Source organism: Schistocerca gregaria, chromosome X (genome assembly GCF_023897955.1).
Source record: "Schistocerca gregaria isolate iqSchGreg1 chromosome X, iqSchGreg1.2, whole genome shotgun sequence".
NCBI classification, from domain to species: domain Eukaryota; kingdom Metazoa; phylum Arthropoda; class Insecta; order Orthoptera; family Acrididae; genus Schistocerca; species Schistocerca gregaria.
In genome coordinates, this window is record NC_064931.1 from 243,499,951 (window position 1) to 243,514,450 (window position 14,500).

Here is a 14,500-nt window from a genome sequence, read left to right on the forward strand (position 1 = left end):
GGAAATTTTTAAAAATTAAGTAGAAATATAGAAATAAAAAGTAAAAAGTAATAAAAATTTATTTGAAAATAAAATAAAATTGAAGAAATTAAGATTAAAAATAAAAATTTGAACAGTACAAAAAAGCAATAATGATGTATTAGAAAAGTAAAATTGAAAAATACATTAATATTAATTATCAAATAATTTACATTTTTTCTATGTGTTGAGTTTTGGATTCATTTAAACTTTTTTAACTATCTGATTTTCAAAATTTGTCAAAAATGTATGTTGTAATGATTTTTTATTCATTGATATTCATTTAATTTCTATTTTAATTGCAATTTTTAATTAATTTTTGTTTCCAAAATTCAGTTTCAAATTTTATTTTTGCTTAAATAAATATAGTGTATGTAAAACTAATGTGTAATTCAGTTGGCTCTAGATATAAACCTGGGATACACACATACTGTGTGCTAATAGCCCCATTTTATGTCTGCGCATGTCTCCAAATCCTCTTGGTGCTTTCCAGAGCCCCACTGACTCTCTTCCTGCGCATTTCGTCACAGTCTGCACTTCAGACAGTTGTTATTCAGGCTTTTGACAGGTGGTCACATTAATGTGACTGAACAGTATATCTTGCTAAATGATGGTAATTTGATTATGATAGTTTTATGTATGCTTTGCTTTTATTACAGTAGTCTTCTGTCAAATGTTTACATTGGTAAGTTGTAATTCAGTATTATTTATACAGTGCATCCATAAGCATATTTTTCATTTGTTTATAGTACACAAACTATAAATATAAAAAACAAATTATCTTCATAAACATAGTATCCCTACTTTGTCTAACGTTATCAAACTTGTGCTATTTGTTTCATTTTTGTTGCAGCTTATTGACTCCTATATTTTTCTCATTACGGAAGATTTTCTTGTACACTTAGCTTCCGGTTATGTGCAGGATATGAAATTACCTTCTGGATGTTGGCATTTTGTAATTGGTGTTATGTTGTCTTTTCATTTGTGGTTTTATGTGTCAGTGGACGTGCCAATAAAAGCACTCTCAAGGAAAACAGTTTTTAAGTTTATCATATCCGAATGGATGCTATTTTCCCAAAATTTTAATACCGTTCATGATGCTAAGAGAGAACACATAGTTTTTGGTGAATGGTATTATAATTTTCTGTGTACATTACACATAAAAAACAAAAATAGCTATGACAAATGCTTAAGAGGGGGGGGGCTTCCCACATAACTTCCTACAATGTTACACACTACTGATGATTACTTTCTGATGTGTTTAACCAGTACTGATGTCCTGGTTGCGTCCTGTTGAATTGGGCCCTACACAAATTCCATAATAATAATCCAACATATTGAACAGTAAGTGGACAGTTTTAAAGCAAAAATATTGAACTCAGAATGGCCAGTGTGCATAATGATGTGTCCTGACACAAACATTGACAGTACTTTGGTTTTATTACAGTCAACAAAAACATTCCCTCGATTGGCTGTCATACACATACTGCTATTCAAATAACTGACCATTATTTTATTGTAGTAAAGCAAAAAACTGTAAGTCCCAAAAGACATAATGTTCTACTTGAGCAGTGGCATGTTCCGGTACCTTAAATTTGCTAATGACAGTTGAATCACCACATTTTTCTAATACACGTGGTGTACTAAATAACATAGTCACATATAAAAATCAATACAGTTGTTAATGTTAACTCACAACAAATAACATGCATCTCCAAAGTTTTGTACCATCATAAACGAAAAGTTCAAACTGCTTGCTGTGTTATCATAAGGGCACCAGTGGCTCTAAGATCCTCATTTCTTACCCAGCTAAACACACAGACAGAGGACCCTATCCTCTGCTCTGCTCTCTTCCTCCTCCACTTGGTCATACAACCCATTTCTCCAGTCAAGTAATGTACTACCATTCGAGACTACATCCATAATTTTCAACTTCCATCATATGTAGCAAATAAGATATAATTTTAGATTAAATTTCTATTTCAATATTATATTGTTTAAGTTTTTATAGAGTTGAAATTACATCTTTGAACAGTATTTGGCATTATGAATTGGAACTGCTGGAACCTTTTCAAGTTCACAATGGAATTTACATGCCACGCATTACTGTTTTAGTGGAATGACAACAAAACTGGAATTTCTTACTAATACATAAATAAGCAACAATAGTATTAACTATTTATGCAAAGGTTAATTTGTTGTGTAACTGTGGCAGATTTTCCAGTTTGGCCCACAACCACTGACATGCAAATTTTTTTGTTTGTAATTACTTCCCCTTTCGGCAGCTAGTTAGGGTGGCCAAGCAGTTCTAGGCGCTACAGTGTGGAGCCACACATCCGCTACTGTCGCAGGTTCGAATCCTGCCTCAGGCATGGATGTGTGTGCTGTCTTTAGGTTAGTTAGGTTTAAATAGTTCTAAGTTTTAGGGGACTGATGACCTCAGACATTAAGTCTCATAGTGCTCAGAGCCATTTGAACCATTTGAACCCCTTTCAGAGTAACAATATCTTATGATCCTATGTTAGCTTCTTTATATGGAATGTGAGCTTTCCAAGCGCAAGGCAGTGCAGTGCTCTTCCTGTTACTAGGATAATGGAATTTTGGCTACATTGTATAATACATCTGGCAATTGTGTGATAGACAATTTCCTTTTTGCAGTACCTCTGAACTGTCTGCTAAATTCACTTTTCACTTCTTTGTTATTTCCAATAAATAATCTAGATCATCCTTAGGTAGAGCGTAAACTCTGGCAGTTCAATTTATTCCTTGATTTCACAAAGGACAATCCGCACGAATTCTAGAACTAATGTCATATCTAACATTGTAAATTTCCTGCATTATTGATTAGTACAACCAAGTGAGAACACTTCAGATGATACCAGATAGCTAACGAAGTGGTAATCCAGTCGCTCTGTGACGGAGAGCATGCGGTGTACTGACCATATGACCCCCCCCCCCTCCTAATATACGCATACAGTGATGACTCTACCGAGGATGACATGGAGATCGGTCAGGCAGCAGAATCCGGCCGAGACACAAGCAGCAACAAGTAAGTAAGTAAGCGATATTGTGACTTTTACAAGTTCCTACCCAGGAGCGAATATTATAATATCATCTGTATGCTTGAAGAGTTTAGTTTCTTGAGTTTCTGCATGTTTATTTAATATCAAATAACCACAGTTCTGGCGTTTTCGACTGCGTCGGAGAGTAAACCGATTTTGTGACATATTACAAGTTCCTAATCAGGGGAGAATTATTGAGTTTCAGCTGAGTACTTCAGTAGTTAGGTTTTTGAAACTCTGCACATTAATTTAATTTATTAGACACAGTTCCTGCGTTTTCATTATGGTCTACAGTAGAGTTGCCCAGCATGTGCCTATAGTCCGTTTATCTGCACAGTTTAGTCTTTGGTATAGACAGGGACTGCGATTGTTGTGTACGGATGCGAGCCGAGTTGATGACACTTCGCTCTCAGCTTCGGGCTGTGATGGCTTCAGTCACACAGCTTGAGGCTGCAGTGGATGGGCACTACTGTTGAGAACCAGCCGTGGGGATCCAACGGACATCCAGCATGTCCGAGTCCTCCGATCGGTGCTCACCGGTGGCCAACCCAGTCACTGCTCGCACTGTGGTTGAGCCCTCACCTGTGGTCGAGTGGGAGGTCGCCCTGCGGCGTAGTAGGCGGCGAAAGACTTCCCAGGTAGCCGCATGTAAGGCTTCCCCGATTTGTCTGACAAACAGGTTCCATGTGCTGTCTGTGGCTGACACTGTTGCTGAGCCAGATGCTGTCGTCTTCCTGTTTCAGAGGAAACCTCTCAGCCTGCAAGATCTGGACAATCACAGAGGTTGAGATTATTGATAGTTGAGAGCTCTAGCGTTAGGCGCGTTATGGGGCCCCTAAGAAACACGGCTGCCAAGAAAGGAAAGAAAACCAATGAGCACTCCATGTGCATACCGGGTGGAGTCATTTCACATGAGGAACGGGTCCTCCCGGATGCCTTGAAGAGCGCAGGGTGCAGCCAACCGCACGTCGGTACCAAAGATATGTGTCACTCTGGATCAGAAGAAATTCTCTCTGGTTTCGAGCAGCTAACAGAAGTGGTAAGGGCTGCCAGTCTTGCTTGCAAAATGAAAGAAGAGCGGACCATTTGCTGCATTGTTTACAGGACCGATTGGGGACCTCTGGTGCAGAGCCGAGTGGAGAGTCTGAATCATAGGCTCAGACGGATCTGTGAACGGTCGAGACAATGATTTTAGAACATATACTGTGTTCGAACATTATGTATTATCTCGAAGCAAACGGTCTATTGACACACAGTCAACATCGGTTTAGAAAACATCCTTCTTCTGAAACACAAGTAACTCTTTATTCACATGAAGTGTTGAGTGCTACTGACAAGGGATTTCAGATCAATTCCGTATTTCTGGGTTTCCTGAAGGCTTTTGACAGTGTGCAACACAAGCAGATTGTAGTGAAATTGCATGTTTATGGAGTATCGTCTCAGTTACGTGATTGGATTTGTGATTTCCTGTCAGAGAGGTCACAGTTCGTAGTAATTGACGAAATGCCCTCGAGTAAAGCAGAAGTGATTTCTGGCGTTCCCCAAGGTAGTTGTCTTTATGAACGGTTTGGGAGACAATCTGAGCAGCCGTTTTAGGTAGTTTGCACATGACGCTGCCGTTTATCGACTAATAAAGTCTTCAGAAGATCAAAACAAATTGCAAAACGATTTAAAAAGATATCTGAATGGTGCGAAAATTGGCAGTTCACCCAAAATAACAAAAAGTGTGAGGTCATCCATATGAGTGCTAAAAGGAATTCGTTAAACTTCGATTACACGATAAATCAGTCAAATCTAAAGGCCGTATTTCAACTAAATACCTGGGAATTGCAATTACGAACAACTTAAATTGAAAGGAACACACAGAAATTGTAGTGGAAAGGCTAACCAAATACTGGGTTTTATTGGCAGGACACTTAGAAAAATGTAACAGATCTAGTAAGGAGACTGCCTACACTGCGCTTGTCCGTCCTCTTGTAGAATACTGCTGCGCGGCGTGCGATCCTTACCAGATAAGACTGACGGAGTACAACGAAAAAGTTCAAAGAAGGGCAGCACGTTTTGTATTATCGCGAAATATGGGACAGAGTGTCACTGAAATGATACAGAATCTAGGCTGGACAACATTAAAAGAAAGGCGTTTTTCGTTGCGATGGAATCTTCTGACGAAATTCCAATCACCAGCTTCTCTTCTGAGCGCGAAAATATTTTGTTGATACCGACCTACATAGAGAGAAACGATCACCACGATAAAATAAGGGAAATCAGAGCTCGTACGGAAAGATATAGGTGTTCATTCTTTCAGCGCACTATACGAGATTGGAATAATAAAGAATTGTGAAGGTGGTTCGATGAACACTCTGCCAGGCACACTTAAATGTGATTTGCAGAGTATTCATGTAGATGTAGACGTAGATGCAGATCGGTCGACACAGTTCGGATAGAGTTAGTTATAGCTCTACATAACTCATTTTCACTCTGTGTTTACTTATATCTGTCGCAAAAGCTGTCCGCAGCTCGTGGTCTTGAGGTAGCGTTCTCGCTTCCTTCGTACGGCGTCCCGCGTTCGATTCCCGGCGGGGTCATCGATTTTCTCTGCCTCGTGATGACTGGGTGTTGTGTGTTCTTCGTCATCATTTCATCACCATTGACTCGCAAATCACCGAAGAAGCGTCAACTAAAAAGGACTTGCAGTACGGCGGCCGAACTTCCCCACATGAGGCCTCCCGGCCAACAATGCTATTCGATCATTTCATTTTGTCGCAAAAGCTGAAATTCCTAACGCACATAATTGATAAAACACCGTACAAGCTGAAATCACAGTGAGCTTAGTATGTTAGGTGAAATGATCTGTTAAAGAGTAAAATGTTTCACTGAGATGGCAACACGATTCAGTCAAAATCACGTCATCTTCTGTGTATTAAAATTTTATCTATACTCTTTACACCGGAGATTCATCTCAACGTATATTTTTTCAGTTCATACCAAGGTATGGATTTATTCATTTACCTTGGAATGAACACACACACAGTCCCAGTATATGTCATATGAAAACCTTCATAAAAGTGATATTTGGAGCTGGTTGTTGGCCAAATCTCTTAGCCCTACACCATGGTCCCAGGCCGGAACTTGGAAGCAGGCAATGTCACGGCATCGGCATGAGCAGGGTCAAGAGAGTCCGGAGCTATCGGCCATGGAGAAGTTGCGAAGTACTTCTGTCTCTGATGGTTGTAGACTTGTAACTGCTCAAAAAAAAGTTGCTGATGCGTCAGTGCAGTGATCCTGGAGGTATTTTTTCATCTAAGTTTTGAAAGTGCGGACCATCCTCTCCATTAGATTTTGGGTAGAAGGGGGCATTGGAATGTGGTGAATTCGATGCTGGGCACAGAAACCACCAAACGTCTCAATTGTGGACCGTTTTCAGTTACGAGAACTTCCGGCAGACCCCCAATAGCAAATTTTTTCTAAAGCAGTGATGGTGTTGGTGGTTGACGTGGCACTGAGGCGGACAATGTACGAAAATCGGGAGTAAGCATCAATCATTATGAAGAGCATGGCGTTAAACATTTTCCTGACAAAATCAATGTATACCCGCTCCTAAGGGCGAGCACATAGTCGCCAAGAAACAAATGAATGTCGTGGGGCTGCTTGCTGGCTTTGGCAGGATGTACACGTTTGGAAGAGTCGTTCAATCGTCAGGTTCATGCCCGTCCAGTAAGTGAACCTGCGAGCCACGAGTTTCGTTCGGGATACCCTCCAGTGACTTGGTGCGATAGTTGGACAACGTGCTGACGTAAAGAACAAGGAATGACTACTCGTAGGTTCCCTCCTCGGAAACGAGTAGAATTACTCCATTGATCAACATGAGCTGATGGAGGGCATTAAAGAACTGGCGGAAGGCTGCGGAATCCATGGGAGGTTATCGGTCGTGCTATCCATGAAGATGTGACTCCAGACTTGGAGTACCTCGTCGTTAACGTTTGCGTCTGCAACCCGAGAGCTTGTAATGTGAAAAGAATCTACGGCGGTTTCTGTTTCTTCATCGATATGAAAACACAGAATTTCTTCTTTGTCGAACTCTGGATCGGATCTCCGTGGAAGACAGGAGAACAGGAGTGAATCTGATAGTGGTAAAGCGCAAACAATAAAGCCCAGCGGTAAGCAGTCCTGTCTGGAATATTGGCTGCTGGATTGAATATGGAGTTCAGCGTTAATGATCTGTGACAAGCTAAAACTTTGTGCCATAAACACAAACGTGGAATTTCTTTAATGCGAAGATGATGGCCAGCGCTTTCTTTTCTAATTGGTAGTACCTGCGTTGGATGTCAGTCAATGCTTTCGATCCATAGGCCACATGGTACTGAGAGCCCTGTGTGCCAGGACTACTCCGACGCCCCTATCAGACGTGTCTGTTACAGTAACTATCTGCTTTGTTGGATCAAAACGTACAAGACACAGGGCCGTCAACAAGTGGGATTTAAATCTGTGGTCTGCGCGCTAGCACACTGGTGTCCACTGGAAAGGCATCCCTGTTTTGCATTACTGGGATAAGAGGGCGGTTTCAGTTGCTGCTACGGGTAATCACTTTCGGTAATACGATATCTTCCCCAGAAATGAACGAAGTTGCTTATACGTTGTGGGTCTAGGAAGATTCATTATGGCTTCGACATATTTATTCAGAGGACGAATGCTCAAGCTGGAAATGATTTGGCCAATGTACTCAATCTCAGGCTGGAAAAAACAAAATTTTTATTTTCTGCATTTTAGGCCAGCCTCCCTTAAGACATTGACTAAATATTTGAGATTGCGAAGGTGTTTCTCCGTGGTTCTCCCTGTTATAATGCTGCCGCCTTAAGTTAAGGCATTCATCCACTGTGAGTACTAATTGTACCAAAAACTGTTGAAAAATGGCGGGAGTACTTGCTATACCAAACATTTTGCGTTTCAAACGATAAAGTACGTGTAGCGTTTTAAGTGTAAGAAACTGTTGAGATTCTGCGTTAAGGGGAAGTTGGAGATATGCATCCGCTAGGTCTGTTTGAGAGAAGAAATTTCCAACTTTTAATTCTGACATTAATTCTTCCGGCTTCAGAATAGGATATCTCTCAATCTTTGATTGGTCGTTGACAATTACTTTAAGATCACCGCACAGGCGGATCTTCCCTGACGGCTTTCGCACTATGACTAATAAGGTAGCCCACTGACTAGAAGAAATAGGTTCTATAGCTCCAGTTGCAATTACGCGATCCAATTCTTCCTTTTTTTGGTAACTGAGGGCTAATGGAACTGCGCGTGCTCGAAAGTACCGAGCCCATGCATTACGTTTCAGTGCGATGGGCGCCTCAAAATCCTTCGAGGTGCCGAGTTCCGGGGTGGACAGGTCCTTATAATCTTGGCACATTGTCTCTAGGTCCGAGCACGGAACATCTTTGGATACCAGATTTACATAATTGTCTACTGAAAAATCCAAATTTCTGAGAAGAGTCAAGTCCAAACAATTTCTCAACGCAATTACTGTTAACGATTAAGAATGTAATCCGGACATGATGTATCTTTGGCAGTTCGCCTTGACTACGTACTGGGATGGGTTGTTTATTATGCGCCATTAGACGTCTCTTTGTTTCTTTCAAGCGAGGAGCTCCAAGTCTGAAATAGGTACCATAAGTCAGAATCCTCACGGCTGTGCCAGTGTCTGCATGTAATTGAACTGGTTTCTCTGCAATTTGCACTTCTACGAGAAGCTTATTGGTGGTCTTTTGATGGTCTATAGTGGCTAACAGATTAACATCGATCTTTTGGGCAGAAGGCTGTCTTGCCTGACGGGACTTACGACATACAGAAGCTATTTAGCCATTGGCAGAACACTTTTGGCAATAGACCCATCTGCCAAGACAGTCTTCAATTTGATGTTTTTTTTTAAAAAAACAATCCGGACATTACTGCAGTCGTTCCTGTACCAAATACCGGTTTGACCAGCTCAAGCGGGGTGGAGGAAGTTGTTGGTTAATGGTATGGCATCCCGCCCTTACTGCTGCTACATCCAAATCGCCACTAGTGTGAGCATTGGCTGCTGGCTCAGATGTGTTCATATTAACGGCTGCTGTGTCGATGCACGACTCCAGTTTCTTTCCTGCTGCTTGAGGCACTTCGAAGCATTGTGCTAAGTCCAAAAAATTGTATAAGGACAGGTCTAGTTGAAGCGCCTCGTGCTGGAAAATCTTGTCTGAAGTACCCCGGATGATCATGTCCCTGATCATTTCTTCTGCCTAGGACTCCGTACTTTCAGGGGTGACAAAATGACATTTTGCCATAAACTTTGCAACCCTGCGGTCCAAACTGTATGTCTGGTTTCGCTGTTTCTTGCGTTGGTAAAGTGCTACCCAGAAGGAAATAACATGGGTATACCGCTGGTAATTTTTAGTCACCAACGAACGAATATTTGAAAAAGGGAGCTCTGAAGGCTTAGATAAGAGGGCCAGTTTGCCGGTAAATCTCAAAATATTTCATGAGACTGGTGTCAGTTACCAAAATGCGTGAAAATACTCCAATAATCTTGATACATAGGCTTCCCAATCCTCTAAAGCCTCATCAAAGGAAGGAGAAGTTGGCATTTGCTTGTTGTTTGGGTCTGACGTAAGCTTTGAACAAGTAGTTCGAGAGTGTTCATTAGCAGCTTCTGGTTCTCGTCCCGCTGATGAATCAGTTACGTGAGTAGAGCTTCCAATGCAGATAGTGGCGGGCTTGTCGCCATTTTCCTGTGTTATAACCAGGAATAACAAAATAAATACATCACCTTTCTACGGTTTATTGGTACACCACTGACACAAATAATTATGTTACCAAGTGCCAAGTGGTAGCTGAACACTTTACGGAAAAGTATATAAATTGAGGGCAGTTATACTAACGTCCAGGAAGTGCGATTGAAATGCAGAATTCCAGCGAAGTCAATAATCCGTTGACATATTAAGCTGAGTGAACGTTGAAGTCCAAGTTCCAGTATAGCATTCGAAGCCTACGTCTAGAGCACAGCCAATTCAACATCGAACAGCAGGTCCACAACAGCGTAGCACTCCGGAGATGTTGAGTGGAACAGAGCGATAAGAACTGGCTTTTGGACGTCACTAGCGGCGTTAAATAAGGCTACATAGTTAATGGAGCCGGCTGCTGGGGTCGCTGTATATTCTGGGCGATCAATCGCTGAGTGTTATGGGTGGTCAGTTACTATGTTTGAAACGCGCGCGCGTGAAGGCGGCCTCTACATGTCTGCAAACCACAGCGCATTGCATGGGGGATTGCACTTTCCATTGTCTCACACAGTAAGATTTCTTCCAGTTTCATTCATGTATGGAGCATGAGATAAATGACTTCTTAAACGCGTCTATGAAAGCTGAAATTAATTTTATTTGGTATTTGCGATCACTGAAGGAACGATATGCGAGAGGCTGTAGCAATTTCTAGATTCATCACGTCTGCATCTGCACACATACTCCACAATCCCCGTGTGGTGCGAGGCGGAGGGTACCTTGTATCACCACTAGTCATTTCCTGTCGAGTTCCCCTCACAAATAGAGTGAGGAAAAAACGACTGTCTGTATGCCTCCGTACAAGCGCTAATCTCCCTAATCTTATCTTCCTGGTCCTTATGCTACCGTCGGTAGAATAGTTCTGCAGTCAACCTCAAATGCTGGTTCTCTTAATTTTCTCAACCGTATCCCTCGCGAAGAACGCCGTCTACCCTCCGGTGATTCCCATTTTAATTCCCGGAGCATCTCTGTAATACTTGCGTGTTTTTCCATTCTACCGGCAACAAACCAAGCAGTCGGCCACTGAATTGCTTCGATGTTTTCCTTTAACCTTCTAAATACCATGCGTCGGCAGAGAGTGCCGCAACCCCAGTGTTCGCAAAGTACGTGTTAGTCCTTAGTCCCCTCACTTTCTGTTTATGGGAAGTCCCAGGTTCGCCCTTTCCCCGAGTATTGCACGTGTCTGTCTCCTGTTTCCTTGCATAGTCAGTGAGAAACCATCCGTTCAACTGAAAACATCGCATAGGCGGCACTCCATCTGCAGTGTATGGCTTGGAGGAAATAGGTACAGAAACAGGAAAACCAACTCCAGTCAAGGACTATAACCATACCAGTAGACAGTGGACGGGGGGGGGGGGGGGGGGACTCGTGGATACAGTTGACCGAAAATATCCGCTTTATTCTACTTCAAGAGAAATGAAAAGTTGGCCGCTAGCAATATTCTTCAAATGTTTGGACCTAACAGCAATAAATGCACACACATTGTGGATATGGAATAATATTGACCAAAAACGTAGTAGACAGGAGTTCCTGGAAAATGTGGCTTCCGGGCTTCTTGAGGAACGCTACAAAGACCGTGCAAAACTTAATATGTATATTCGTGTCAGGAATGTGAAACACACAAAAATAACAAGACTAGTGTACGTTGTTCGAAATGCAAACATTATGTATGTAAGAATCACTCAACACTCCAAGTAATCTTCGACTGCTGTCGTCGAAGAGAAGCTGGGTAAAGGGAAGTACAGAGCGACTGATATTTGGTGTTTTCATGTTCATGTATGTCGTAATTTGTAATATCATTCAAATGGCTCAAATGGCTCTGAGCACTACGGGACTTAACTTCTGAGGTCATCAATCACCTAGTACCTAGAACTACTTAAACTTAACTAACCTAAGGATATCACACACATCCATGCCCAAGGCAGGATTCGAACCTGCGACCGTAGCGGTCACGCGGTTCCAGACTGTAGCGCCTAGAACTGGTCGTCCACTCAGGCCGGCGTGTAATATCATTAGTTTCAGTTAATATGAGAAATGCACGTGTATGATTTATACTGTAATTTTTCAATATCACAAATTATTGAAAGCAAAAGTACTGCTATTATAATATAGAGCATAGTTACGTACTGATTTATTTTTACCGAAGTTAAAATAAATATTATTTTTCTGTGACGTTTAAAGTCCTTATATTGTACTGACGTTACACAAGTAATAATACTTACCAAAGTGTACGGATTGTACCATTTGGGAAACGCTCTACTCAAGTCGGCGTGCATCAGCTCATGAGACTCTGACGTTCACTGTACGGATCCCAAACACTCGAACAGTACTCAAAAATGGGTCTCACTAGTATAATATATACAATCTCCTTTACAGATGATCCAAATTTTCCTAAAATTCTCCCAATAAACCGAAGTCGACCATTCACCTTCCCTACTACAATCCTTACATGCTCATTCCATTTCATAATGCTCTGCAACTTTAAACCCAGATATTTAATCGATGTGACTGTGTCAAGCAGCACACTATCTATGTTTCATCCAAACATTATGGGTTCGTTTTTTCTATTCATCTGTATTAACTTAAATTTTTCTACATTTAGAGCTAGCTGCCATTCACGACACTAACCAGACATTTTGTCTAAGTCATCTTGTATCCTCCTGCAGTCACTCAAAGACGGCACCTTACCATGCGCCACAGCACCACCAGCAGACTGCTGCTTACCCTGTCCGCCAGATCATTTACGTGTACTGAAAGTAACGGCGGTCTTGTCATACTTCCCTGGGGCAGTCGTGGCGATACCCTTGTCTCTGATGAATACTCGCCGTCGAGGACAATGTACTGGGTTGTATTACTTAAGAAGCGGACGAGCCACTCACGTACCTGGGAACGTATTCCGGATGATTATACCCTTGTTAACAATAGGCAGTGAGGTACCGTGTCAAATGCTTCACGGAAATCGAAGAATATAGAATCCACCTGTTGCTCGTCACCCATCCTTCGCAGTTTATCGTGTGTTAAAGATATAGGTCTGTAATTTTTCAGTCCCGTGCTTTTACCTTTATAATACACAAGAGTCACCTGCACTTTTTTGCAGCCGTTTCAGACTTTGCCCTGGGCGAGAGATTCGCGATAAATGCAAACTGAGTAGGGGCGAGTGTTGTAGAGTACGTTTTGAAAAACCGAAACGGATTTCCAACAGGAACTGGCGACTTATATGATTTCAAGTCTTTCAGTTGTTTCTCTGCACAAGGGATACCTATTACTATGTCCTCCATATGGGAGTCTGTGCGACAGTCAAAAACAGTATGTATGTATGAGTCTCCTGCGAGAACGGTTCCTAAATGCGAAATTTAAAACTTCGGCTTTACTTTTGCTGTCTTCTACTGCCACACCACCCGTTATCCTGCTGGAACAACACATCACCTTCCTCTTGCAAGAACGTCAAAAGAATAGGTCTAACAACTTACATCACATACCGAGCGCTGGTTGGTGTCTCATCGAGAAATATCAAAGGTGTACGGGAGTTAAGATTATTGCACCCCAGACCATAACGCCCGGGGTGGCGCCAGCGTGTCTGGGACGTATACACTTTACGAGAGAGCACTCATCATATTAACAAACGACCATCACTTGCGTGCAGCCAGAATCCGCTTTCATCACTGAAGACCACGGTGATCCTCTCACGGCACCAGTGGAGCTGTGGCGGGGTGGAAGACAGGCTACAGGTGTGCATGCCGGTAGTCCCACATCTAATAACTGATTCGCAACAGTTCGTGTTGACACGTCTAGGCTCACAAGCCCTCTTCTCTGTAGTGCAGTAGCTGTACGATATGCCCTTGCCGCCCTTATAATATGACGATCCTGGAGGGCGTCTGTACTGCGTTGACGTCCAGAACCTCGTCTACGGGCGTGAGGATGTTCACGAAACCGTTACCATCATCGCTTCACAACTGACGAATCACATTCTATTTGTCCGAAAGGACCATCCCTCCACTCGGAAGGCCACAATTTGACGCCTTTCAAATTCGCTCAGTTGGGTGTAGAAAGCAAGAGTTTGTTTTCATGCCAAGTTGCCTCCTTGCTTCACACGTTTGCACCACTCTGAGCCTTCTGGCTGTGAGCATTCGATATTAAACTGTAGACACGGGCCGGCCGCGGTGGTCTAGCGGTTCTAGGCGCTCAGTCCGGTGCCGCACGACTGCTACGGTCGCAGGTTCGAGTCTTGATTCGGGCATGGATGTGTGTGATGTCCTTGGGTTAGTTAGGTTTAAGTAGTTCTAAGTTCTAGGGGACTGATGACCATAGATGTTAAGTCCCATAGTGCTCAGAGCCATTGGAACCATTTTGTAGACACGGGCTGCGCGCTTCTACTTATGCCACTACGCTATCTGCAAGTGGACGTCGCTGAAACCGTCATCAGTACATCTACTGTCCCCCACGTGTCATATCCCACCATCGCATGTAGGAAAAACTGATGGAATGTTATCTTAGTGAGTAGGTCTACCAATCGCTCTTCCACAGAATTCCATTAATAATGTTGGATCGAATCTTCATATCATTAACTATTGTGGTCTAATAATGTGTCAAATAAAGTGGAAAATTTGTTGCAACGTT